Source organism: Balaenoptera ricei, chromosome 2, assembly GCF_028023285.1.
Source record: "Balaenoptera ricei isolate mBalRic1 chromosome 2, mBalRic1.hap2, whole genome shotgun sequence".
Classification (NCBI taxonomy): Eukaryota; Metazoa; Chordata; class Mammalia; order Artiodactyla; family Balaenopteridae; genus Balaenoptera; species Balaenoptera ricei.
In genome coordinates, this window is record NC_082640.1 from 443748 (window position 1) to 469954 (window position 26207).

The window sequence follows — 26207 nt, forward strand, 5'->3', positions numbered from 1 at the left end:
GTAACAAATTCCTTCAGCTTTCATTTATCTAGGAATATCTTAATTTCTCCCTCATATTTTGAAGGACAGTTTTGCTGGATGTAAAGTTCTCAGTTGAAAGTTCTTTCAGCACTTTGAATGTATCATCCCACTGCCTTCTCTCCTCCAAGGTTTCTGATGAGATATCTGCTGATGATCTTAATGAGGATGCCTTGCATGTGACAAGTCACTTCTCTCTTGAATCTTCAAGATTATCTCTTCATCTTTTCACAGTTTGATTATAATGTGTCTCTCTGGGGGTCTCTTTAAGTTTATCATACCTGCAATTCATCCAGCTTCGAGCTTCTTGGGTTTGTAGATTCATATCTTGCATCACATTCAGGAAGTTTTTGGCCATTAATTCTTCAAATAATCTCTCTGCCCCTCTCTCTCTCTTCTCCTTATGAGACTCCCACAGTGCATGTGTCAGTCTGCTTGATACATCCTGCAGGTCCCTTGGGCTCTGTTCACTTTTCTTCAGTCTCTTTTCTTTGTGTTTCTCAGACTTGATATTTTGGGGTTTTTTCTTTAAATTCGCTTATCTTTCTATTGCCTGTTCAAATCTCCTTTTGAATCTCTAGTGAATTTTTCATTTCAGTTATTGCAATTTTCAGCTCCAAAATCCTTCTTGTTTTGTTTTTTGTTTTCTATGTCTTTGATATTTACATTTTGTTCATACATCAGTTTCTTGAATTTGTCTATATCTTAGTTTATAGCTCTTTGAGAATCTTTAAGACAGTGTTTTAAAGTCTTCTTCTTCTGGTAAGTCGGCCATCTGATCTTCCTCATAGGTATTTTCTTTTGATTTTTTTTTCCCTTGAATGGGCCATATTTTCCTGTTTCCTTGAGTGTCTTGTAATTTTTTATTTAAAACTGAACATTTGAATTTTATAATGTGGTAACTCTGGAAATAAGATTCTCCTCCTTCCCCAGGGTTTGCTTAAAAACATTCTCATAGGGTATCTCTGCCCGCAAATAGCCTAAGGCATAAACTTAAGACCTCCTCAGATTTTTTTCTGAGCCTGTGGCTTTCCCTTGGGCATGTGTAGTGACTTTATAAATTGCCCCACACATGTGGTTGCTTTTAAATGTCCTAATCCTTAAATGTCAGGCTCCCAAAAGAGAAAAAGGAGAAAATGAAGGGGAGAGAAATAGGCTCTGTTTCTTTAAATCCATTGGAAGACGCTGCTGTCAATGGATGTGTCTTGCAATGGTGGTGGCCCACTTCTGGGTCTGCAACTTTATGATCAGAAACAGCAATCAGAGATCAGAACACAGGCCCCCAATAACTGAGGGACAAGGTCCTTCTTGGCTACTCTGGTTCCCAGGAGCTACTTCCGGAATGTTGGCATGGCTGCCTGCTATGGGGCTGGGGGCTGGGACCTTGGTAGCCATCACCCTACTGAGAGCTGACATTGACTGAAATTAACCTCAGTTTACAGGCCAAGCCTCCCCTGGAAGCTGAAAGCTTTGGAATGGACTCAAGAGTTCCAAAATAGTTACATCAGACAGATTCAGACAGGACAATTGTCGTGGGGGTGGAGAAGTGGATTTCTGGAGATTCCTACTCTACCATCCTCCCTGACGTCAGTCCTCCACTCTCTGTTTTTATACTATTTCCAGCAATAGTGTCAATAAAATCAGGCTAGGAATAATGATTACTGTCTGATTCAGCAAAGAAATCACTCACATCGTGACTGTCAGTTGATAATTTTGTTTATCTTGATAAAGAAAAAAGTGAAGCAACATAGAAGTATGCCAGATCTTTACTTGTTTGGTAAAGATGTGAGAGATTTATTTGTTGAATTGGACAATAATTTTTGAATACTGGGAGAATATTTTTCCCAATTTTTGTGCTATTCATAACACTAAAAGACACAACACTCTTGATTTTAACATTTAAGTATCTGCATTCTTAACATTTCCTTCTCCTTTTCTTAAATCTAGACCAGATCAGAAAACTATTTCTGTAAAGAACCACACAGTAAAGGTAAAAATATAAAAAAAGAAAAGTGAAGTGAAAATGGCTCTACAGGCCATACTATCTCTATTGCAGTGACTCAACTTTGCTATTATAAGCACAAATTAGCAAGAGACAACACATAAACATGGCCAAGTTCCACAGAAACTTTATGGATGCTAAATTTTGAACTTTATATAATTTTTACATCATGAAATACTCCCCTCAGTGAAATGCTGACTGCTCTTTCAATTGCACACACGCCCCAGCCCCTCACGTTCTTCCGTACCCCTCGACACAGGTCTTCATACAACCCAGCACAAGCTGACATTCTCTTGTTCATGTGTAGTTTCTTGTTAACTCTCTTTCTCTCCATATCAGAATGTGAGCTTCATGAGAACAGACACACCTTACAGTTAACTTCTTATCACCAGCACCCATAACAGTGCCTGGCATCTAGTAAGTGCTCATAATTAATTTTTTAAAGGAAGAATGGAATTTCAATAGTAAACCCATATTCATGTTGCCATTATTTTCATTCTAGTACATGTTTTAATGAAACAGAGCCAAAGAATATTACAAATGATGTGGAGAATTCTCACTCTATCTTGCTCCTAAAAAAGCTGCAAAGGGCCGTGCCCTGGGAGCCTGCCTCTGTCTGCAGGAGGTCCTATAGCTCCTCATGGAACGAAAGCAGTGTTTCAGCCAGGGCAGCTGCATGAGGCAATGCTCTGTTGGAAGTTGGTTAAAAACATTTGGGAGAAATGTTTTCCCTAGTGTTCACAGCTTAATGGAAGGTTGTTATTTTAAATGTACTGTACGAGGCCAGTCATGTTCCTCAAAAGGGTTCTCCCTAAAACAGTTCGAAACGAGCTTCAGGCTGTCAGGGGACTTTTTTGACAGAGACCAAATTTTGCAGTTCCTGACTCAGCCATGTTTGCTCAGAGAGACAGACTTGAGTGTGTCCAAGTGTGTCGCACTTGGTCACTGTGAGCCAGAGCGTCCTGAGAGCCGGCCGGTTCCACGAGGGACTTCTGTGCACGCAGGCTGATGCTTCGGCTGCCCTTTCAGTGCGGTTCAAATCGATCCGAGTCTAGGTGGATCTGCTGACCTGTAGAACTTCGAATAGGTCACCACAAGGCATGCTCTAACAAAAATCGTGCTTTTTAAAGCTCATAAAAATTGTCACTGTCATGATCTGGAATCACTTCCAAGCAGAGAAAGAGCATCTTCAGTATTATTTGCCCCTTGCATCACACATTGCGGTTTATAGAGTAATGAAATATTGTTAGTTGGAACTCAAAATTATCTAGATCCACAAGCATTCTTACAATTTGTATGTAATGTCTGCACTCCAGAAACATATAGTTTAAGCAGATTTTCCACAAGCGTCTCAAACTCATCAAGTTAAAAAAAAAAAAGGGCGGGGAAGGGGGGGAAGTAATCAGACCTTCCCTCCTAATCCCACTGACCTGGTTTTCATTCACTGTTCTTTAGCTCAGTCCTTCATTAATTCTTCCTGTCACCCAAGCCAGAAAGCCCTCAGGATCGCCCTCACGGCTTCTCTCCCTGACACCACACCCAGTCAACCAGAGGGTGCTGCAGTTTCTCCTGAACCATCCATTTCTCTCCATCCCCTCTGCCACGCCCAGCACAGGATGCCCTGACCTTCCAACTGGTCTCCCCGTCTCTAAACTACTGTATTTACTGTAGCCCGAGGGTGTTGTGCTAAACCACTCCTGTGATGCTGGCCTGCGCCCGCTGGAGGCCCGTGTCCCTCGCGCACCTTCTGAACGACCTGGTGCCACAGCTCTCAGGCCTCCCGGAACACCCGCGTGGCCGCTCCCCAGCCCTCCCGCTCCTCCCCCGCCATGCAGACCCGAGGCTGCCCCTGGCTCTCTCCGGATCTCAGGCCTCCATCGTAGAGGCCGGCCGTACCCTGGGCCTCCGTGTCCAGCAGTAGCCTGGCCACACCGCCCGCCTCTGTCCTCCTTACGCGCCCGTCTTCCTAGTGGGGCGGGAACCGTGTCCTCCGAGCCGCCCGGCGTCCCCGGTGGTGGCGGCCTCGCAGGAAGCCAGCGGAGAGGCTCTCAAAGTCCACGACTGTCCTCTGGGCCCCCGGGCAAGGGGCGCTGGCCACACGCAGAAGGGGCGCCCCGTCCGGAGTCCTCTGGCCTCGGCCCTGGGCAGAATGGCGCAGCTGCCAGCCCCTCGCCGTCCACCAAAGAGGAGAACGGAAACCAGGGCGGCCAAGAACCGGCAGGCGGCGCTCGCGGACCCGCGCCGCCGCGAGCTCCGCCTCCGGCGCTGCTGGGTCTCGGCAGGTGCCGCGGAGAGGCCGGAGGGTGGGAGGGGGTGAAGCGCCGCAGGCCCGGAGGGCCCCCGGCACTCAGGACGCCGCTCCCGCCCTCACCCCACGTCCCCCAGCACCGCCCCGCCCCCCAGAGTCCGGCGGCCGAGGCCCCAGCTTCCCCGGGCGGCCGGGCTCCGGCCTCCACCCGCCCCGCCGCTCCCGCCTCCCCCGCCTCTCCGTCCCTGTGCCCTCGCAGCATCCCTGTCTGACCGCTCACCTCCTCCGTCACCTCCGGGCCGAGGATCCGTCGGTGACTCCCCTGTCCGAGACATCCAGAATGCTTATGTTCTCCTGATTGAACTCGGATTCATACGGGCCTAGGAAGAAACTCTCTGATAAGAAAAACACGGTAGTCCAAAGGCAGAGGGAACTTAACTTTATGAAAGCTTTATTGCAGAAAAAGGAAGTCAAGACTCTCAATAAAATTTAAGAACATGTGGACCCTATGAAATAGGACTGAAATCGGTCCTCAAGCTAAGTTTTCCTGAAAAAGCTAAACGGGGTAAGGAAGAATGCTATGAAATACAAGGTGAAATGAAAGATCTGAATTCCTCTCCCGGAATGATATCAAGTTGGTAATATGGAAAACAAGCTTAAAATATTTCTCAAAACGAAAAGAAGGAAAAAATATTCCGAGAAAGTAGTTTTAGAGGCCATCTTTGTAAACTTAGTAAAAAGTTCTATATTTTGCTAAATGCAAGATGGAAAATTTATTATAAAGCGGAGGGACCTTGGTTAATTTTTTTTTTTTTTTGAAGCTGGATTCTAAGCAAAATGTGAAGGTGTGTCATAGTTTGTGCCAGGAATTCTAAAAACCAATTGTGAATCAGATTCACCTGAGAACAGTTAAACAAACAAACACAAATTCATGAATCCTGTTCTCAGAGATTTTATTGAGTAGGTCCGGGACAGGGCCTGAGAATCTGTATTTTTTTTTTTAAAAAAAAAGATCCCAGTTCATTTTTGACATAGCCGGTCAGGACCAGGGTTTTAAAACTACTGGTTTCCAGGAAAAGTTGCAGTACTGCACCACCTAGTGGCAACATACCCTAACTGCAGATTCTGTGGGGCAGAGTTTACTCTATTGAGCAAAAATTAGTAACTGGCTCGAAATAGTTGGAGAAGGAAGAAGGAGATCATTAAGTGAACTGGACAGGAGAAGGCAAAAGAAACACTAACTTCCATAATGAATCAAGTTACTGTCAGAAGGGGACTCTTATTCTGGGGAGAAACCCCAAGTCTGCCCCTACCATAGACCTTCCTCTGTAGGGTGATGCAGCCTCAGGGACTCACTGAATCCTTAAGATACTCAGACCTAAACGTTGGCAGAGATTTTTCCTTGACTCCCTGAGAAAAATTCTCTAATCATGGTTGGGGATAACCAAAGGGAAATAAATGTAGAAAATACTGAAAGCAGTGGCAGTTTGTTCGCTTTGCAAAGTAGAGCTTGTGACCCAAAGGTCACAGCCACATGTGGGATGCCAGAGCATCAGTCCAGCCTTGTTTTGAGACTTTCTTTTCTAGGTGTCAGTCTGAAAATGCTATGTTTAGCAACTACCATTTAGGAGCGGTCCCCTAGATATTAGACCCTGTGATACCAGACCAAGAAAAGCTGAACCCTCTTTTACACCTAACTGGGTCCGTGCTCTTAGTTCCAGTTTCCTTTCTGAGGCTCAAGCTTCTTTCCCAAAGAAGTTGGCCCAGGAATCACTCCATCTTTCCAGTGAGACTCCGCCTAGCAACGGGGGTGCAATCTAACCCTTGTAGATTCAACAGTAAAGCCATATTAAAACACAACACGATCCTGTCATTTTCATTCTACACGATATCCAGATACAGTAAGGCAGAGTTTCCAGAAAGAAGTTTTCACACTTGAGCTGCTGGGGTTTTGCGTAGTGTGTGTGTTATGTTTGCTTTTACCACCAGAGCACTGACTTCAACTCCGAGACAAAAATGCCAAGGAAAAAGGAGGAAAAGGAGGAGGAGGATGGGCAAACAATTAAAGAAAAGTGAGAACGTGAAATAGAAGAGTGGCGTCCAGTTAGAGAAACAGCCTGCTGTGTAGGCTATTTTGGGGGACAACAATGGCAGAAAAGAAAGTGAAATGTAATCCCAGGTTCTTTAGTGCTGTTGTGCTTTGAACTGAGAGGGCAGTGCAGGAAGCCGTCAGCTCCACTCTGGTTTAATGTGATCAGGAGCCTTCCCTCCGGGGTGAGATGCTAAAATCCACTGGCTCCTTTCTGAAAGGTCTTAATGAGCCAGCTCGAAGCTGAGGCTGTTTCTCCATTGGCCAATGGCAAAAGTCTGGAAAATTCCAGACACTGGATAAACACACCCTTCCAGTGTATTTGGCTTTGGGGTGCGTGATATATGACGGTGGAGCTTTCAGTAGCAGGTCTCCTTCCTAACGATGTTTTTCTTAGGCTAATACACAGCCCCCTTGGTGCTCCTGCACATTTGCGGCTCTGGCGGCCACACTGCCTCAGAAGCTCGGCCGCTTCTTGCCATCTTCACCTGCTCATGCGAAAGTTCCTCTGATGATTCTTAACAAATTTAAGCAGATATATGCAATAAAACTCTACTTCCAGTGTTCCTTGGAACCTATTTGTCATCACTAACTAAAAGAACTTTAATATTTAATAAATATTTTGGCATATTATTTCTCTCCTGCTGTGGTTATGTGACAAATAATGTTTTTTGAGAAATCTGAAAATCAACTTTATAAGAACCAGCGTTGGTTCTCACTGAGAACTGCTGGGCTAGACACTCCAGTTACCCAAAAGCAAATTCACTAAGCATCAGTTCACTCCATGACTAATGTCCTGAATTAATGAGGATTTCCCCCTGATTTTGGTTGTGCCTGGGCTTCTGCACAGGTCTCCCACCCTACCTACCTCTGTCCTTGTCACTGCCACTTTGAGATGGCTTCCTGTCTTTCCTACTCTGGCAGAGCTGACCCCCGGCCTGGGCTTCTGCAGCAGCATCTGCCGCTGCCTCTATCGTGGTTTAGAAAGAGGAGAGGTCCTTCTTCTCTAAGCGCTGTTTAGGGCTTTCTCCGTCTTGGCTGATCCGTGCCCCGCAGCTGCTCCTGAGGCCCTGCCCTTCCACACGCCTGCACCTGCCCCTGCTTCTGGCAGTGAAACCGCAGCAAACTAGCGCCCCTGGCTTGAAGGATTTAGGGCTGGGGCAGAAGTCAAACTGGTCACCAGCCCACTCGGTGATCTGGAACTCCGGGTCCAGTGATTTGGCCTGGTTCCCAAGGGGCCGGCAGGGCCGAGGCTGTGGCTCTTCGTGGCCACACTCAGGAGGCAGCCGCTCTGAGTGCCCTTCCGTCTCTCGCAGCTCTCACGAGCGGCTCCAGAGGGACAGAAGCCGTGCTGATCTCTGCCCAAAGGCCCTCGCTCCGGTACAGAACTGGGTGAGTGCGTTTTGCCAGATCTCAGCTGGCGTTGGCTGGAATTGTCACGCCCGCCTTCCCTCGGCCGGGAGGACTCCTGCAGGGAGGGTCACTCAGCCTCAGAAGTGAGCAGAGAGTCTTCAGGGAGCGGGAGGGTGGGAGAGAGGAGTCAAGTGGGGCCTCTCCGGGAGGGAGAACCAGGACTGGAGAAAGTGGGGAGGGCGATGGAGAGAGGGCCACCACGACAGAGTCCAGGGGCTTCAGCTCTGAGCGAAGAGAAGGGCAGAACACTCACGGTCCCCGCAGAAGGGGTGAGTGTGGAGGAGGCGGAAGTCCTGAGATGACGTCCTCACATCTCGTTTTAAAGAAATACATGTCTTTTAAAAATGTCATGTAAACCATTTTAAAATGCACAATTGACGTTAATTGCGTTCACAATGTTGTACAACCATCACCACTGTCTATTTCCAAAACTTCACCACCCCAAAAAGAAACTCCGTAGCCATTAAGCAGTAAATCCCCATTGCCCCTCCCCCAGCCCCTGGTTAACCTATAATGTACTTTCTGTCCCTGTGAACTCACTTATTCTAGGTACCTTAAGGGCAAGCATACAATATTTGTCCATTAGTGTTTGGCTTATGTTACTCAATGGCTTCAGAGTTCATCCATGTTGTAGCATGTGTCAGAATTTCACTCCTTTTTATGGCTAAATAATGTTCAATGTCTCATTTTTAACCATTGAATCTTTCCCACTTTGGATACCTTTGCAAAAAACACAGGGTCCTCGATGAGACGTGTGAAGCCACGCATGTCATCAAAGCCTTTTCCTTAAGAAAAGACACCGGGGCTAGTGGAGAAGCAGCTGCTTGGAGCTCAGGCTAGGGGAGAAAAGAGTTGCTGGCTTAGGGAACCCACAGAGGTCTCCATCAAGAACTGACCACATTTGACCTTTTCCAGTTGGGCAAACTTGGAAGAGTGACCCAGTAAGGAGTTAATAATATGGAGAAAAGATGATTCAGTATCCATTTTAATCTTTGCCTACACCTTAAAGTAAAGAAATGTTCGTAATTTGTGGTTATTTGCAGCACAGTAAATCAAGCAAATGCCATGAGGTGCCAATAAAAATTTTTAAAAATCAGCCTTAAATAGCTAAACTCTCAACAGCAGCTCATAAAGTGACGCTTGGCAGTTGTTAGGTAGTTATGGTTAAATTGACAGTCCTTTGGGGAGTTAAGATATCCAAAAGCAGAGGTAGTTAAGACTATAGTGATAAATGGTTGGGCTTGTTGGTTAAAGAGATTTTATAGCACACATTTAAGCTTAACTGCCTGTGAGAAAGTGAACAGGAAATAGAGGTTATCACTTCTTCATAGCCACTCCATTCATATTGACCTCAGGGGGTCTTGTGACATACTAGGCAAGGCAAGACTGAGGCTATTTAAAGGAAGAAATCATTTGCAGGTAGCGTGATACTGTCAGGCAGAAAGCAAGAGTGGGGTGTGGGTAGTGTTGGAGAGTGCTACAAATCTAGCAAAGGTACAAAAAACTTTACCAAAAAAGTAAAACTGAAATATCAGAACAGGAATTTTTAAGACTACAATAAAGAAAAATAATGAGAATGCAATTTCCCCTGAGACTTCTGGTAGAAGACGACAGTGCAAAGTTATGTTTATCTGACTCCTCTGCCAGGGTTCCCACAAGTACCCACAAGAAGAAGAGCAGAGGGCAAAGTTTCACCTTTGATGACACGTGGCTTGGACCCAGCCACGGAAGATGAAGACTACGTGTTGTGTGCAGTGACGCTTGGACCACGTTGAGGGGCAATGTAAGAGTTGATGCATGCCTCTCTACGTCTCAAGCGGGCTGTAGATTGCTCTAAAAGTAAGTGAAACAAAATGCTAAAATAGCCAATGAATAATTCCTTACTTAGGAAGACAAGGGCTTGAGTCTTAAGCAGGCCACAGGAAAAGGGGTAAATCCCAAGGGGCATTTAGTTTCCTAACTGCAAGACTTATTTTCTCCTCTCAAGAAATGGACTAGAAGTGAGACAGGCCTGTAAAAAGAGAGAAACCAATGAGCCAGTTTGCAATTGCTGACCTGGGTCACTTGAACAAGGAAGTAATCTGTGAGTAATATTTCACCATGAGCGTCTTCAATTCCTGCCCCTCCCGGGGAGAGGAGTTATGCCCTCTCCACAGACAGGGAGCAGATTTGGTAAACACGGGGAGGGCGTTGCTCTGAACACATACGTGGACTGCAGCTGCCAGGGACCCCGCGTCCGCCCCGTCCCAACAGCCCTTCCCGAACAACGGCTAAATCAAAACAGAGGACTCAGGAAGGGGGAGGTAGTGTACGAAAGGGCTCACAGTCAGCACCAGACCCATTTCAGCAACCGGCCAAGAGTGGTAATATGTATAAGAGACAAAAAAGGGGGCCTCAGTGTTATTCCCCAAAAGGAAAAAAGCAAACATAATGAGCAAAAAGCAAATGAAGAACCCGCGTGAAAATAGATTTTCCAGGAAAAGTAGAACACGTGTGACAAATGTTACTTTACATACTCAAAGGGGCTAAAAAGGAAATACGTCCTGAAAAGTGAGCTCCAAGAGATATAAACGGACACGCAGCACTGCTCCCAGGTTAACGACAGCTCAGTAAAGCACTGCTGTTAGTTTCTGCAGTCTTCATTCGAGAAAGGTGCGAAATACTGCTTTAAATAAATGAGATCCATACCATTGCAAAAAAGATGTAAATGATATAACCGTCACAGAGGAGAGAATCCTAAGGACATGGAAAGTGAGCCTCTGAGAGCAGGAAAAAAAAATAGATGATAATTTTTAAAAAAACAACAATACAGAGACGTGAAGACAACCAAAGGATAATCTGACACTGCTGAAATGGCATAGTACATATATTTGAATAAATGTATGAGGCAAAATGGTAATTTTGAAGAAGATAACAGAAAAAGTTAACTTAAGAAATAAATCAGGGGAACTCCCTGGCTGTCCAGTGGTTAGGATTCTGCGCTTTCACAGCTGAGGGCCCGGGTTTGATCCCTGGTTGGAGAACTAAGATCCCACAAGCCAAGCTGTGTTGCCATAAATTAATTAATTAATTAACTAATTAATAAAAATAAAGACAACTATGGGGAGTATACGGAATCTTTCCATATTTTAAAGAAAGTAAAAAAGGAAATAATTCAGATATAAGATTTTTTTTCTGAAATAAATTTGATTTCAGTTTGGAGATTTAAAAGACAGAGAATGCTCTAGAATACTTCAGATATTGAATACATTCTCATTAAGTCACTCAACTTTAGGTGTGAACAAAGACTTGTATGGGCATTCAGGCCAAAAAAAAAAAAAAAAAAAAAACTACGAGTAATGTATCAGGGGAAATGAGGCTGGGATCAGAGTTCCCCACGATAATAGCCAATTTGTCACTTAGTAGTGGAGAAATAACAAGATTTTCAAGGGCAAGAGTAAGACCCCAGACTTGTATTCTTATCTAGGTCATCATGAATGTGTAAGGGAACAGAAGACAGCTTCAACCTGAGGGAATACAGCATTCATGAGCTCATTTTTGAATGAAAAAAAATGACCAAATCCATCCAACCAAAAGATAAATCAAAGCAGAGAACTCAGGAAGAGGAAGTAGTATATGAAAGAACTCACAGTCAGCATTAAAGCCATTTCGGTAACTGTGGGAGTTACGATTTCAGAGAATAATTTAAGTAGCATAGATACTGACAATGTAAACTTAAGAAAATCGTTTAAATGGCATGTCGAATGAGAGGAAGTTACTTTATTTTTCATACTGAGGATCCAACAGAGAGTACTTAACGTGTGCAGCTCAAGGAATAGGGATTGGGAAAATGGCAGCCCAAGTGTGCATCTTGCTGCCAGCTTCAGATGAGCTCCTCACGGAGGCTAAGCTTGAGTTCTCAGTCAGAGGCCTTGGGGTTGAGCAAGGACTTGGCCCTTGGAGGAGAGATGGGGAGAGGGAGGAGGAGGACAAGGGGAGAGGGAAAGAAAGGAAAGAGGGAGGGAGAGGAGGGGAGGAAGGTGGGGGGGGGGGGGGTCGTTTCCTTGTTTCCTCTGTCCAGACTAGAACCTGAAGTGTTGGAGAGGAGAACCCCAAGGTGAGCGGCCAGCTCTAGCTCATGGAGAAAGTCTGGCTGGTGAACATACAGAGATCTCCGAGAAGGAGGCAACTAGACGGGGTGAGGTCCTGACCCTCGAAGTGCTGTGAGATTCCTGAGCAATTGGCTGAGTTCTTCCTACTTTTTACAGAATTATGCAGCCTGGTGAGCCGAAGGATGCCTCTGGGCGCCTTAGCAGGGGGTGACAGTTTGCCACCGGGCGACCTCCTGATCCCAAGGGCTGAAAATGTCTGCCCCACCCCCTATCACAAGATTTCCACTGCTTAAGATGGATCTGGGCTTCCAATTGAAGAAAGTCTTGAGCATGCAATGAAAAATCGGTGATTGAGCAGCCAGACTGAGGAATAATAAAAATAATATCCAGAGCAGGCAGTTTCTACTGAAGCAACTGTTGGATGAGAACTACTACAGATTGAAGATAAACAAACAAATATGCTCAAGGAGATTCAGTTGTAGCATTATACGACATTTTTTTTCCTGAAAGATATTTGCTACACACACTTATATATCTGATAAAGTATTCATATCCGGAATGTATTAAAGAACACTTGAAAATTGCTAAGAAAAAACAGACATTCCAATTTAAAAATGGGCAAAAATCTTGAACAGGCACTCCACAACATCCAAATAGTCAATACATATTGAAAACACAAATTAAATATTAGTGTTATATAATATTGATATATTTAATATTATTTTATTTTCATATTAAAAACACAACTTCAAACCACAATGAGATGCCTCTGCAACTCTACCCTAATGGCTAAAACATTTAAAACAATTTGCTTCAAAAACTTTGTAGAGCAACTAGATCTCTGATGCCCTGCTTGTAGAGATGCAGACTGGTGTTGCTACTATAGAAAACTGTTTGATAATATCCACTAAAACTGAACATAACTCAACAAGTTTACTCCTACCTAGCAAAAAATATATAAAGTTACCAAAAGAAATGTACAAGAATGCTTATAGTAGCATTATTTGTCATGGCCCTCAAAATGGAAAACAATACAAATGTCTATTATCAGTAGGATATATTAATAATTTGTGGTATATTCACATATTGATGCAATAGTATATAGCAATAAAAAGAATGAGCTGCTGCTATATGCAACAAGATGGATGAATCTCACAAACACAATATTGAGTAAAAGAAGACAGAAACAACAGTGTAACTCTGTGAATCCATTTGTTTAAATTTCAGAAATGGACAAAAGTCAGAAAAATATTTACCTTTAGGGGGGCTTCTGGAATACTTTCTGTTCTTTATCTTTTTTTTTTTTTTTTAATATTTCACCTTTTTTTTTTAACTTTGGGTTTATTTATTTTATTTATTTATTTATGGCTGTGTTGGGTCTTCGTTTCTGTGCGAGGGCTTTCTCTAGTTGTGGCAAGTGGGGGCCACTCTTCATCGCGGTGCACGGGCCTCTCGTTATCGCGGCCTCTCTTGTTGCGGAGCACAGGCTCCAGATGCGCAGGCTCAGTAATTGTGGCTCACGGGCCTAGTTGCTCCGCGGCATGTGGGATCTTCCCAGACTAGGGCTCGAACCCGTGTCCCCTGCATTGGCAGGCAGATTCTCAACCACTGCGCCACCAGGGAAGCCCACTGTCCTTATCTTGATCTGGGTGTTGGTCATGCAATTATATTCCCTTTGTAAAAGTTTATTGAGTTGTACATCTATGGTTTGTAAAGTTTTCTATGCTACAATTTAATTAAAATGTTTAGAAAAAATTCAACATCCATTTATAATAAAATCGTTTAGTAAATCAAGAATGAGAGAATATTGTCTTAAAATATTAAAAAGAATAACTATCTCAACCCAGTGTATATTATTATATACAATATTTAAACACTAGAAATGATCCCATTAATGTAAGAAAAAATACACCAGGGGGCTGTCACCCCATCATTAAAAATTATTCTGGAAATGTTAGTCAATGCCAGAAGATTAAGAAAAATAGAGTACAAATATCAGGGTCAGTAAATTTTCATTGTTTGGAAAAATATGATTGTATACCTGGAAGTCAAAGTGAAACACCTGGAAAACTGATTTGAAATTTTCTAATTAAGGTGGCTAGCTAACAGAAATAATATTTAAAAATCAATAGTTTGCCTACAAACAAATGATAATTAAGATTACATAAAAATGGAAAAATCCCATTTACAATGCAACACAAAAATAAACACCAGTGAATAAATTAATAAGACATATGAAGAAAAATACAGTTGTTGAGAATCAAATGAAAGAAGAGGGACTTCCTTCTGGTTAAGAATGGTTAAGAATCCACCTGCCAATGCAGGGGACACAGGTTCACGCCCCGGTCCGGGAAGATCCCACATGCTGTGGAACAACTAAGCCCGTGTGCCACAAATACTGAACCTGCACTCTAGAGCCCGCAAGCCACAACTACTGAGCCCGCATGCCTAGAGCCCATGCTCCACAACAAGAGAAGCCACCTGGATGAGAAGCCCTTGCACCGCAATGAAGGTTAGCCCCCTCTCGCCGCAACTAGAGAAAGCCTGCACACAGCAACGAAGACCCAACGCAGCCAAAAATTTAATTAATTAATTAATTAATTTAAAAAAAACAGGAAGAAGAGATTTTTAAAAAAACAAATGAAAGAAGAAAATTGGACAATAAAATTCAGTATTGCAAAGTGTAAATTCATCTATATTTTCATGTGATCAACAAATACCAACACAATTTTGGGGAGAGTGGGGATCTGATAAAATTCACCATGTATATCTTTAAAAGTTAAGATGAGGTAAGAGCCAGGAAAATTCTGAGAAAAAAGAATAGTAATGAAGGATTCTATACTCACTACTGTAGTAAAAGACTGAATAAAGAGTTGAGAAGCAAATATTTAGATTAGTAGATTATCTAGTAAATAGTTTTGAGAAACCAGCTAGATTTTCTTTTGCAGGAGTGGGGGTGTTTTGGGGGAGAGCTAGATAGCTAGTTAACTTATTTATTTATTTATTTAAATTAAGACTTTATCTTTTTAGAGCACTTTTAAGTTCACAGCAAAACTGAGGGGAAGGTACAGAGATTGCCAATATTCTCCCTGCCCCCCACACATGCATAACCTCCCCTATTTTTAACATCCTCCACCAGAGTGGTACATTGGTTACAACTGATGAACCTACAATTGATGAACCTACAATGAACCTACATCATTATCACCCAAGGTCCATAGATTACATTAGGGTTCACTCTTGGTGTTGTACATTCTGTAGGTTTGGACAAATGTATAGTGATATGTATCCATCATTATGGTATCATGCCCTAAAAAGTCATCTGTGCCCTGCCTGTTCATCCTGCCCTATCCCTGAACCCCTGCCAACCTCTGATCTTTATTCTGTCTCCATAGTCTTGCTTTTCCCTGTGTGTCATACAGTAGGAATCACACAGTGTGCAGCCTTTTCAGGTTGGCTTCTCTCACTTAGTCACATGCATCTAAGGTTCCTCCAGGTCTTTTCGTGGCTTGATGGTTCATTTGCTTTTAGTGCTGAATCATATTCCATTGTCCGGTTATGCCACAGGTTATTTATCTATTAAATTGCTAAAAGATGTCTTGGTTGCTTCCAAGTTTGGGCAGTTGTGAATAAAGCTGCTATAAACATCCATGTGCAGGCTTTTGTGTGGACAAGGTTTCAACTCCTTTGGATAAATACCAAGGAGCACGATTACTGGTTCATGTGGTAAGAGTATGTTTTTTGCAAGGAACCGCCAAACTGTCTTCCAGAGTGGCTGCACCATTTTGCATTCCCGCCAGCAATGGATGAGACTTCCTGTTGCTCCCCATCCGCACCAGCATTTGGTGGTGTCAGTGTTCTGGTTTTGGCCATTCTGATAGGTGTGTAGTGGCGTCTCATTGTGGTTTTAATTTGCATTTCTCTGATAACATATGATGTGAAGCATCTTTTCATATGCTCATTTGCCATCTGTATATCTTCTTTAGTGAGGTGTCTGTTAAGATCTTTGGCCCAGTTTAAAATCAGGTTGTTTTCTTATTGAATTTAAGAGTTCTCTGTATACTGTGGATAAGAGACCTTTATCACATGTGTTGTTTGCAAATACTTTCTCCCAGTCTGTGGCTTGTCTTCTCATTCTCTTGGCATTGGGTTTCAGAAGTTTTTCATTTTAATGAAGCACAGTTTATCAACTGTTTCTTTCACGTATTATGCCTTTGTTGATGTATCTAAAAAGTCATCACCATACCCAAGGTCATCAAGGTTTTCTCCTGTGTTATCTTCTAGGAGTTCTATAGTTTTATGTTTTATGTAAATGGATCTGTGATCCATTTTGAATTAATTTTTGTGAATGAGTGAAAGAACTGTGTCTAGATTCTTTTTTTTTTTCTTTCGCATGTGGATGTCCAGTTGTTCTAGCACAATTTGTTGAAAAGACTATTTTTTCTCCATTATATTGCCTTTTCTACTTTGTCAAATATCAGTTAATTGTATTTGTGTGAGTCTATTTCTGGTTTCTCTATTCTGTTGCACTGTTGAATTTGTCTATTCTTTCATCAGCACCACACTGCCCTGATGGAGCTTTATAGCAAGCCTTGGAGTCAGGTAGTATCAATCTTCCCACTGTGTTCTTCTTCAGTACTGTTGGCTATTCTGGCACTTTTGCCTCTACATATAAACTTTAGAATCAGTTTGTCGATATCGACAACTTGGTGGGATTTTGCTGGGGATTGCATTGAATCTATAGATCAAAATGGGAAGAACTGACATCTTGACAATATTGAGTCTTTCCAACCATTAACATGGAACAATTTTTTTAGTTCTTCTTTGATCTTTGATTTTGTTCATCAGAGTTTTGTGGTTTTCCTCATAGAGATCTTATACATATTTTGTTAGATTTATACATAAGTATTTAACTTTTAGGAGTGCCCAGCTCAGGTTTAATGCCAAAATTTAAACATACAAAATTTAAAAATTGCCAAGATTTAAACATACAAAAATGAACCAAAAGGACCTGCACGGAAGGGGAGATGCAGCACATCCAAAGGGAAGCTTCCAGAGTATGGGAGTGTGGAGTTCCAGAGTTTGGAGGAAGACACTGGAACCACCAAAAAGATACCCCACATCCAAAGACAAAGGAGAAGCCACGATGAGACGGTAGGAGGAGCACAATCACAATAAAATCAAATCCCATAAGTGCTGAGTGGGTGACTCACAAACTGGAGAACACTTATGCCACAGAAGTCCACCCACTGGAGTGAAGGTTCTGAGCCCCACCTCAGGCTTCCCAACCTGGGGGTCTGGCAATGGGAGGAGAAATTCCCAGAGAATCAGACTTTGAAGGCTAGTGGGATTTGATTGCAGGACTTCAACAGGACTGGGGGAAACAGAGACTCCACTCTTGGAGGGCACACACAAAGTAGTCTGCACACCAGGACCCAGGGAGAAGGAGCAGTGACCCCATAGGAGACTGAACCAGACCTGCTGCCTAGTGTTGGAGGGTCTCCTGCAGAGGTAGAGAGTGGCTGTGGCTCACCATGGGGACAAGGACACTGGCAGCAGAAGTTCTGGGAAGTACTCCTTGGCATGAACCCTCCCGGAGTCTGCCATTAGCCCCACCAAAGAGCCTGTAGCCTCCAGTGCTGGGTCACCTCAGGCCAAACAACCAACAGGGAGGGAACTCAGCCCCACCCATCAGTAGACAAGCGAATTAAAGTTTTACTGAGCTCTGCGCAGCAGAGCAACACACAGCTCTACCCACCACCAGTCCCTCCCATCAGGAAACTTGCACAAGCCTCTTAAATAGCCTCATCCACCAGAGGGAAGACAGCAGAAGCAAAAAGAACTACAATCCTGCAGCCTGTGGAACGGAAACCACATTCAGAGAAAGATAGACAAAATGAAAATTCAGAGGACTATGTACCAGATAAATGAACAAGATAAAACACCAGAAAAACAACTAAATGAAGTAGAGATAGGCAACCTTCCAAAAAAAGAATTCAGAATAATGATACTGAAGATGGTCCAGGACCTCAGTTAAAGAATGGAGGCAAAGATTAAGAAGATAACAAGAAATGTTTAACAGGAAAACAAATACCATATGCAAACATATATATATATGGAATCTAAAAAAAAAAAAAAAGGTTCTGATGAACCTAGGGGCAGGAGAGGAATAAAGACACAGACACAGAGAATGAACTTGAGGACACAGGGAGGGGGAAGGGTAGGCTGCGGCGAAGTGAGAGAGTAGCATTGACATATATACACTAGCAAATGTAAAACAGCTAGTGGGAAGCAGCTGCATAGCACAGGGTACTTTGTGACCACCTAGAGGGGTGGGATACGGAGGGTGGGAGGGAGGCGCAAGAGGGAGGGGATATGGGGATATATGTATACATATAACAGATTCACTTTGTTATACAGCATAAACTAACACAACATTATAAAGCAATTCGACTCCAATAAAGATGTTTAAAAAAAACTACACTTAAAAATGTCAAAAAAAAAAAAGAAATGTTTAACAAAGACCTAGAAAAATTACAGAACAAACAAACAGAGATGAACAATACAATAAATGAAATGAAAAATACACTAGAAGGAATCAATAGCAGAATAACTGAGACAGAACAATGGATAAATGACTGGGAAGATAGAATGGTGGAAATCATGGCCACGGAACAGAATAAAGAAAAAGGAATGAAAAGAAATGAAGACAGCTAGGGCACCTCTGGACAACATTAAACACACCAACATTCGCATTATAGGGGGCCCAGAAGGAGAAGAGAGAGAGAAAGGACCTGAAAAAAAAATTGAAGACATTATAGTCGAAAACTTCCCTAACATGGGAAAGGAAACAGCCACCCAAGTCCAGGAAGCGCACAGAGTGCCAGGCAGGATAACGCCAAGGAGAAACACGCCGGGACACACAGTAATCAAATTGACAAGAATTAAAGACACAGAAAAATTATTGAAAGCAACAAGGGAAAAACAACAAATAACATATAAAGGAACTCCCATACGGTTAATAGCTGATTTCCCGGCAGAAACTCTACAAGCCAGAAGGGAGTGGTACCATATATATAAAGTGATGAAAGGGAAGAACCTAAAACCAAGATTACTCTACCCGTCAAGGATCTCATTCAGATTCGACAGAGAAATCAAAAGCTTTACAGACAAGCAAAGGTAAGAGAATTCAGCACCACCAAACCAGTTCTACAACAAATGCTAAAGGAAATTCTCTAAGTGGGAAACACAAGAGAAGAAAAAGACCTACAAAAAAAACCCCAAAACAATTAAGAAAAAGGTAATAGGAACATACATATCGATAATTACCTTAAATGTGAATGGATTAAACACTCCAACCAAAAGACAAAATCTCACTGAATGGATACAAAAACAAGACCCATATACATGCTGTCTACAAGAGAGCCACTTCAGACCTAGGGACACATAGTCTGAAAGTGAGGAGATGGAAAAAGATATTCCATGCAAATGGAAATCAAAAGAAAGCTGGAGTAGCAATACTCATATCAGATAAAATAGACTTTAAAATAATGTTACAAGAGACAAGGAAGGACACTACATAATGATCAAAGGATGAATCCAAGAAGAAGATATAACAATTATAAATATATATACACTCAACATAGGAGGACCTCAGTACATAAGGCAAATGCTAACAGCTATAACAGAAAATTAATAAGGAAACACAAGCTTTAGATGACACAATAGACCAGATAGATTTAATTGATATTTATAGGACACTCCATCCAAAAACAGCAGATTACACTTTCTTCTCAAGTGCACATGGAACATTCTCCAGGATAGATCACATCATGGGTCACAAATCAAGCCTCAGTAAATTTAAGAAAATTGAAATCATATCAAGCATCTTGACCACCATGCTATGAGATTAGAAATCAATTACAGGGAAAAAAACATAAAAAACACAAAACACATGGAGGCTAAACAATACGGTACTAAATAACCAAGAGATCATTGATGAAATCAAAGAAGAAATCAAAAAATACCTAGAGACAAATGACAACGAAAACATGATGATCCAAAACCTATGGGATGCAGCCAAAGCAGTTCCATGAGGGAAGTTTATAGCAATGCAACCCTACCTCAAGAAACAAGAAAAATCTCAAATAAACAATCGAAACTTACACCTAAAGGAACTAGAGAAAGAAGAACAAACAAAACCCAAAGTTAGTAGAAGGAAAAAAGTCATAAAGATCAGAGAAGAAATAAATGAAATAGAAACAAAGAAAACAATACCAAAGATCAATAAATTTAAAACTGGTTCTTTGAGAAGATAAACAAAATTGATAAACCTTTAGCCAGACTCATCAAGAAAGAGAGAGAGTAATGAAATCAATAAAATTAGAAATGAAAAAGGAGAAGTTACAATGGACACCGCAGAAATACAAAGCATCCTAAGAGACTACTACAAGCAACTCTATGCCAATAAAATGGACAACCTGGAAGAAATGGACAAATTCTTAGAAAGGCATAACCTTCCAAGACTGAACCAGGAAGAAATAGAAACTATAAACAGACCAATCACAAGTAATGAAATTGAAACTATGATGAAAAATCTTCCAACAAACAAAAGTCCAGGACCAGATAGCTTCACAGGTGAATTCTATCAAACATTTAGAGAAGAGCTAACACCTATTCTTCTCAAACTCTTCCAAAAATATGCAGAGGGAGGAACAATCCCAAGCTCATTCTATGAGGCCACAATCACCCTGATACCAAAATCAGACAAAGATACTACAAAAAAAAATTAAAGACAAATATCACTGATGAATATAGATGCAAAAATCCTCAAAAGAATACTAGCAAACAGAATCCAACAACACATTAAAAGGATCATACACCATGATCAAGTGGGATTTATCCTAGGGATGCAAGGATTCTTCAATATATGCAAATCAATCAATGTGATACACCATATTAACAAATTAAAGAATAAAAACCATATGATCATCTCAATAGATGCAGAAAAAGCTTTTGACATAATTCAACACCCATTTATGATAAAAACTCTCCAGAAAGTGGGCATAGAGGGAACTTACCTCAACATAATAAAGGCCATATATGACAAACCCACCACCAACATCATTCTCAGTGGTGAAAAACTGAAACCATTTCCACTAAGATCAGAACAAGACAAGGTTGTCCACTCGCACCACTGTTATTCAACATAGTTTTGGAAGTTTTAGCCACAGCAATCAGAGAAGAAAAAGAAATAAAAGGAATCCAAATCAGAAAAGAAGTAAAGCTGTCAGTTTGCAGATGATACTATACATAGAGAATTCCAAAGATGCTACCAGAAAACTACTAGAGCTAATCAATGAATTTGGTAAAGTAGCAAGATACAAAATTAATGCACAGAAATCTTTTGCATTCCTATACACTAATAATGAAAAATCTGAAAGAGAAATTAAGGAAACACTCCCATTTACCATTGCAACAAAAAGAATAAAATACCTAGGAATAAACTTCCCTAAGGAGACAAAAGACCTGTATGCAGAAAACTATAAGACAGTGATGAAAGAAATTAAAGATGATACAAACAGATGGAGAGATATACCTTGTTCTTGGATTGGAAGAATAAACATTGTGAAAATGACTCTACTACCCAAAGCAACCTACAGATTCAATGCAATCCCTATCAAACTACCAAGGGCATTTTTCACAGAACTAGAATAAAAAATTTCACAATTTGTATGGAGAAACAAAAAACACCGAATAGCCAAAGCAATCTTGAGACAGAAAAACGGAGCTGGAGGAATCAGGCTCCCAGACTTCAGACTATACTATGAAGCTACAGTAATCAAGACAATATGGTATGGGCACAAAAACGGAAATATAGATCAATGGAACAGGATAGAAAGCCCAGAGATAAACCCATGCACATATGGTCCCCTTATTTTTGATAAAGGAGGCAAGAATATACAATGGAGAAAAGACAGCTTCTTCAATAAGTGGTGCTGGGAAAACAGGACAGCTACGTGTAAAAATGAAATTAGAACACTCCCTAACACCATACACAAAAATAAACTCAAGATGGATTAAAGACCTAAATGTAAGGCCAGACACTATCAAACTCTTAGAGGAAAACATAGGCAGAACACTCTATGACATAAATCACAGCAAGATCCTTTTTGACCCACCTCCTAGAGAAATGGAAATAAAAACAAAAATAAACAAATGGGACCTAATGAAACTTACAAGCTTTTGCACAGCAAAGGAAACCATAAACAAGATGAAAAGACAACCCTCAGAATGGGAAAAAATATTTGCAAACGAAGCAACTGACAAAGGATTAATCTCCAAAATTTACAAGCAGCTCATGCAGCTCAATATCAAAAAAACAAACAACCCACTCCACAAATGGGCAGAAGACCTAAACAGACATTTCTCCAAACAAGATATACAGATTGCCAACAAACACATGAAAGGATGCTCAACATCTGTAATCATTAGAGAAATGCAAATCATAACTACAATGAGGTATCACCTCACACCGGTCAGAATGGCCATCATCAAAAAAATCTACGAACGATAAATGCTGGAGAAGGTGTGGAGAAAAGGGAACTCTCCTGCACCATTGGTGGGAATGTAAACTGATGCAGCCACTATGGAGAACAGTATGGAGGTTCCTTAAAAAACTACAAATAGAACTACCATATGACCCAGCAATCCCACTACTGGGCATATACCCTGAGAAAACCATAATTCAAAAAGAGTCATGTACCACAATGTTCATTGCAGCTCTATTTACAATAGCCAGGTCATGGAAGCATCCTAAATGCCCATCAACAGACAAATGGATAAAGAAGATGTGGCACATATTTACAACGCAATATTACTCAGCCATAGAAAGGAATGAAATTGGGTCATTTGTAGAGACGTGGGTGGACCTAGAGACTGTCATACAGAGTGAATTAAGTCAGAAAGAGAAAAGCAAATATCGTATATTAACGCATATATGTGGAATCTAGAAAAATGGTACAGGTGAACCGGTTTGCAGGGCAGAAATAGAGACACAGATGTAGAGAACAAACGTATGGACACCGGGGGGGGGGGGGAAAGCGGGGCGGGTGGTGGTGATGGTGGGATGAACTGGGAGATTGGGATTGACACATATACACTAATATGTATAAGCTAGATAACTAATTAAAAAAAAGAAAAAAGTGAACCAAAAAACTAATAGCAGAAAATTGGGTGAATCTTTTTACAATCTAGGCACTAACTATGTACCAGGTACTATTGTTGTAAGTGCTCTTGTATATAACAACTAATTTAATCTCACAGCACTAGGAAGTAAGTATTATTATGATTCATATTAAAGATGAGGAAACTGAGGTTAAGTGTCTTGTCTAAGATTGTAGGGCTAGTAAGCAGAAGAGATAGAATTTGAACCTCGGCATTCTGGCTCTAGAGCTACACTGCTTCTATGATGACCAAATATATGTAGTACCTCTTATACACCCTGTGTATATGCACATGTGATGTTTAAGTTCTGAATTTTAAAAATATTATAAGGGAAGTAAAAAATATACTAAAAACTGGGAAAATACTTGCAACCTGTATTATAGACAAGGTACTGAAGTTTTAATTTGCAAAGAGCTCATACAAATCACTAACAAATGAAGAAAGGAAGGAAGGAAGGGAGGGAGGGAGGGAGGGAAGCCAGACAGACAGGTATAAACAGGCAGTTCACTGAATAGAAATACCAAAGGCCAATAAGCTTATGCACAATGTCACTCATCTTTAAAAAGTATAATTTAAAACAACGCTGAGATATCATTTTTTACTTACCACATTGTCAAGTATTGAAAAGTTTAGTAATATTCAGTGTTTTGACCAATTGGAAGAAAACAGACACACCCTACTGTTAGAAGTGTAAAATGGTAAAACTTTAAAATGGTAATTTGTCAACATCCATCAAAATGTTTAACGTACCTATCATTCGACACATTACTTCCACAGACATATAAGTGGCTGAAGACATATACACACAAGAAGGTTCACTGCATCAGTATTTATAACATTGCTACTGAAACACTGTCTGCACAGCAATGATAACAGATGGCTTGTTATTAGTCTGCTGGGAGATCAGGGGCCAGAATGTAAGTCAACTATAATTCTAAGAGCACTGTGAGTTCAGGTGACAATCTTTTTTCATAGAAAGAATTTCTTGATTAAGAAAACAGTATATTGATTTGTATTTTGATGAAAGCTCCTTATCTCGATGTGAAACAGCACTTTGAATAGCACTAGTTTATAATAACTAAAAATTGGAAATAACTCTTAAGTCCATAGGGGTATTTGTTGGATAAATTTAATAATCTGAAACCAAAATCCTATGCATTCATTTAAAATAAGGAAACCTACATATAGTATATATGTCTATATACTGTATATGTATACACACACAGGATGGAGTGTAAAAAATGTTGCAAAGCAGTAGGAATATAGTACCAAGTACAAGATGAAAAAGCACAAGGTTGTATGTACATAGAGTTTCTGGAAGCATACACAAGACGTTGTGAACCATGGTTATCTTTGGGATGTGGGATTGGGATCGTGGAGAGATAGGGCATGGGGCTTTTTATCTTGTGTCCCTCTATACTGCTTCAATGTCTCTACAACTAGCACAGGCTACATTTATAATGTTTTAAAACATGAATTAAAAATTTTTGTTTAGAAGTCATGAATCAGGCTCACTGAAGATCAAGTTTCCAGAAACTGGAAATTTGGGCTGAGATTTGTTTCAGAAGACTTATTGAGACAATCTTTACATGGGATGAATTTCCATGGAGTCATTTGTGTAAAGATGTAACAACACATCAAGTTGTTTTTCCAAACTCAGAAATCTGTTTTTCTCACCTTAAAAAAAAGTTTATTATGGCCAATGCACACACCTCCCAAACCAAATTTTTAGTTCATCTCTAGGATGGGTCTCAAAGCTGGGAAGCGGTGAAGTCAGGACTCTATCCCTGCAGTGTGACAATCAATGACCTAATTCTGATCATAACTGTTATAAAGCAGCACAGGACCAAAAGACTCTTTGTACTCAAGAAGTCCCAAAGATGGTGGAACATAACAAGTCTTTTCAAAATCTAGGGGTCCTATATGCTTCACGGAAACCACAATTTATTCTGCCAAAAATTATGGGATATTAGGCCTTTCACAGTCATCTGGAACTCATTAATAATCGTTAACATTTGTACAGTACCATGCAGTTTGCAAAGCACTTTTCTATCCACTGTCTTACTTAATCCTCATAACAGACCTTTGGAGTAGGTAAATTTCATAGATCAAATTTTACAGATGCAAACACTGGGTACAGAAGGCTTATGCTTATTCCCCAAAGTCACTCAGAAGTGAAGAGGCAAAGCCAGGTTGCGCGGGCCCAAGTTCTACCACCACCCCACACTGCCTTCCAAGGCATGGTCGACCTAAGCGGCCCCAGACGGGTGTGCAGCTTGCTCTTATTTTCTGTGTTTATTTGCATGATGTTATGCCTTTGAGCTGGATGAGTTTAAAAGCAGACCATGGCTGTTGCCACTGTTTGCTAAACATTGCTACTTGGAGCAGGCAGAGAGTACAGACAGCAGCTTGAGTTCTTAGTCATCTTGAACAGGATCAAGCAGGACAAATAGAGGGGAAAGCAATTCTTGCTGTTTGGAATGAAGGCATTGCACATGCTGTGTTTTCTATGGGCATGTCTGTTCTTCCCTACCTTTGTTCTACTTTAAGCGTTTCTCCAGGAATTTCAAACTAATGACAATAAAATGATCTTTCTTGAAGTTCTAATTGATACCAACTTTTACCATTTCACTGCAATCTTTCACATCAGACAGCTTTCCTTTCTCAAGGCTCTTTATTAAACTACCCACATCTCATATTCCATTTATATTTCTACTTTCTTGCACATAAACCCTATATAAGGGAATTAAAATTATGTGATAATACCTTCCATTTATTGAGCACCTATTAAATGCCAAGCACTGTGGTAGGCACTTTACATATTGTATATTATCTCTGAACCCTGCAGCAAAGTCTACAGGGTGTAACTCATTACTCTCACTTTGCAGATGAAGAAACTGAAGCTGAGAGTGACCGAGTCTGGACCCTACAGTAGTGAGTGGCAGAGCTGGGATGCAAACGTACATCTGTTTAGCCTCAAAGCCAAGGTTCTCTCCAGTGCACTGCACCCGGTAATAATGCGTATTGTATTAGCTACCGGAAGAAGGTTTTTAATGAAAATGTTCATTTTAAAGTTATGTATTTTATCAGTTAGCATCATACGTTTCCTCGGCTCTTAAA

General features: G+C 41.2%; 1 long non-coding RNA gene across 2 annotated transcripts in view; it reads left to right on the top strand.

Annotated features, from left to right (window-relative positions):
• Nucleotides 1–26207, top strand: part of LOC132356358 (uncharacterized) — a 59053-nt gene that overhangs the window by 22384 nt on the left and 10462 nt on the right. For both annotated transcript variants that reach the window (XR_009499848.1, XR_009499847.1), the window contains exon 2: nucleotides 25976–26098. This is a non-coding gene — a long non-coding RNA (uncharacterized LOC132356358). The remainder of the gene's footprint in view (nucleotides 1–25975; nucleotides 26099–26207) is intronic.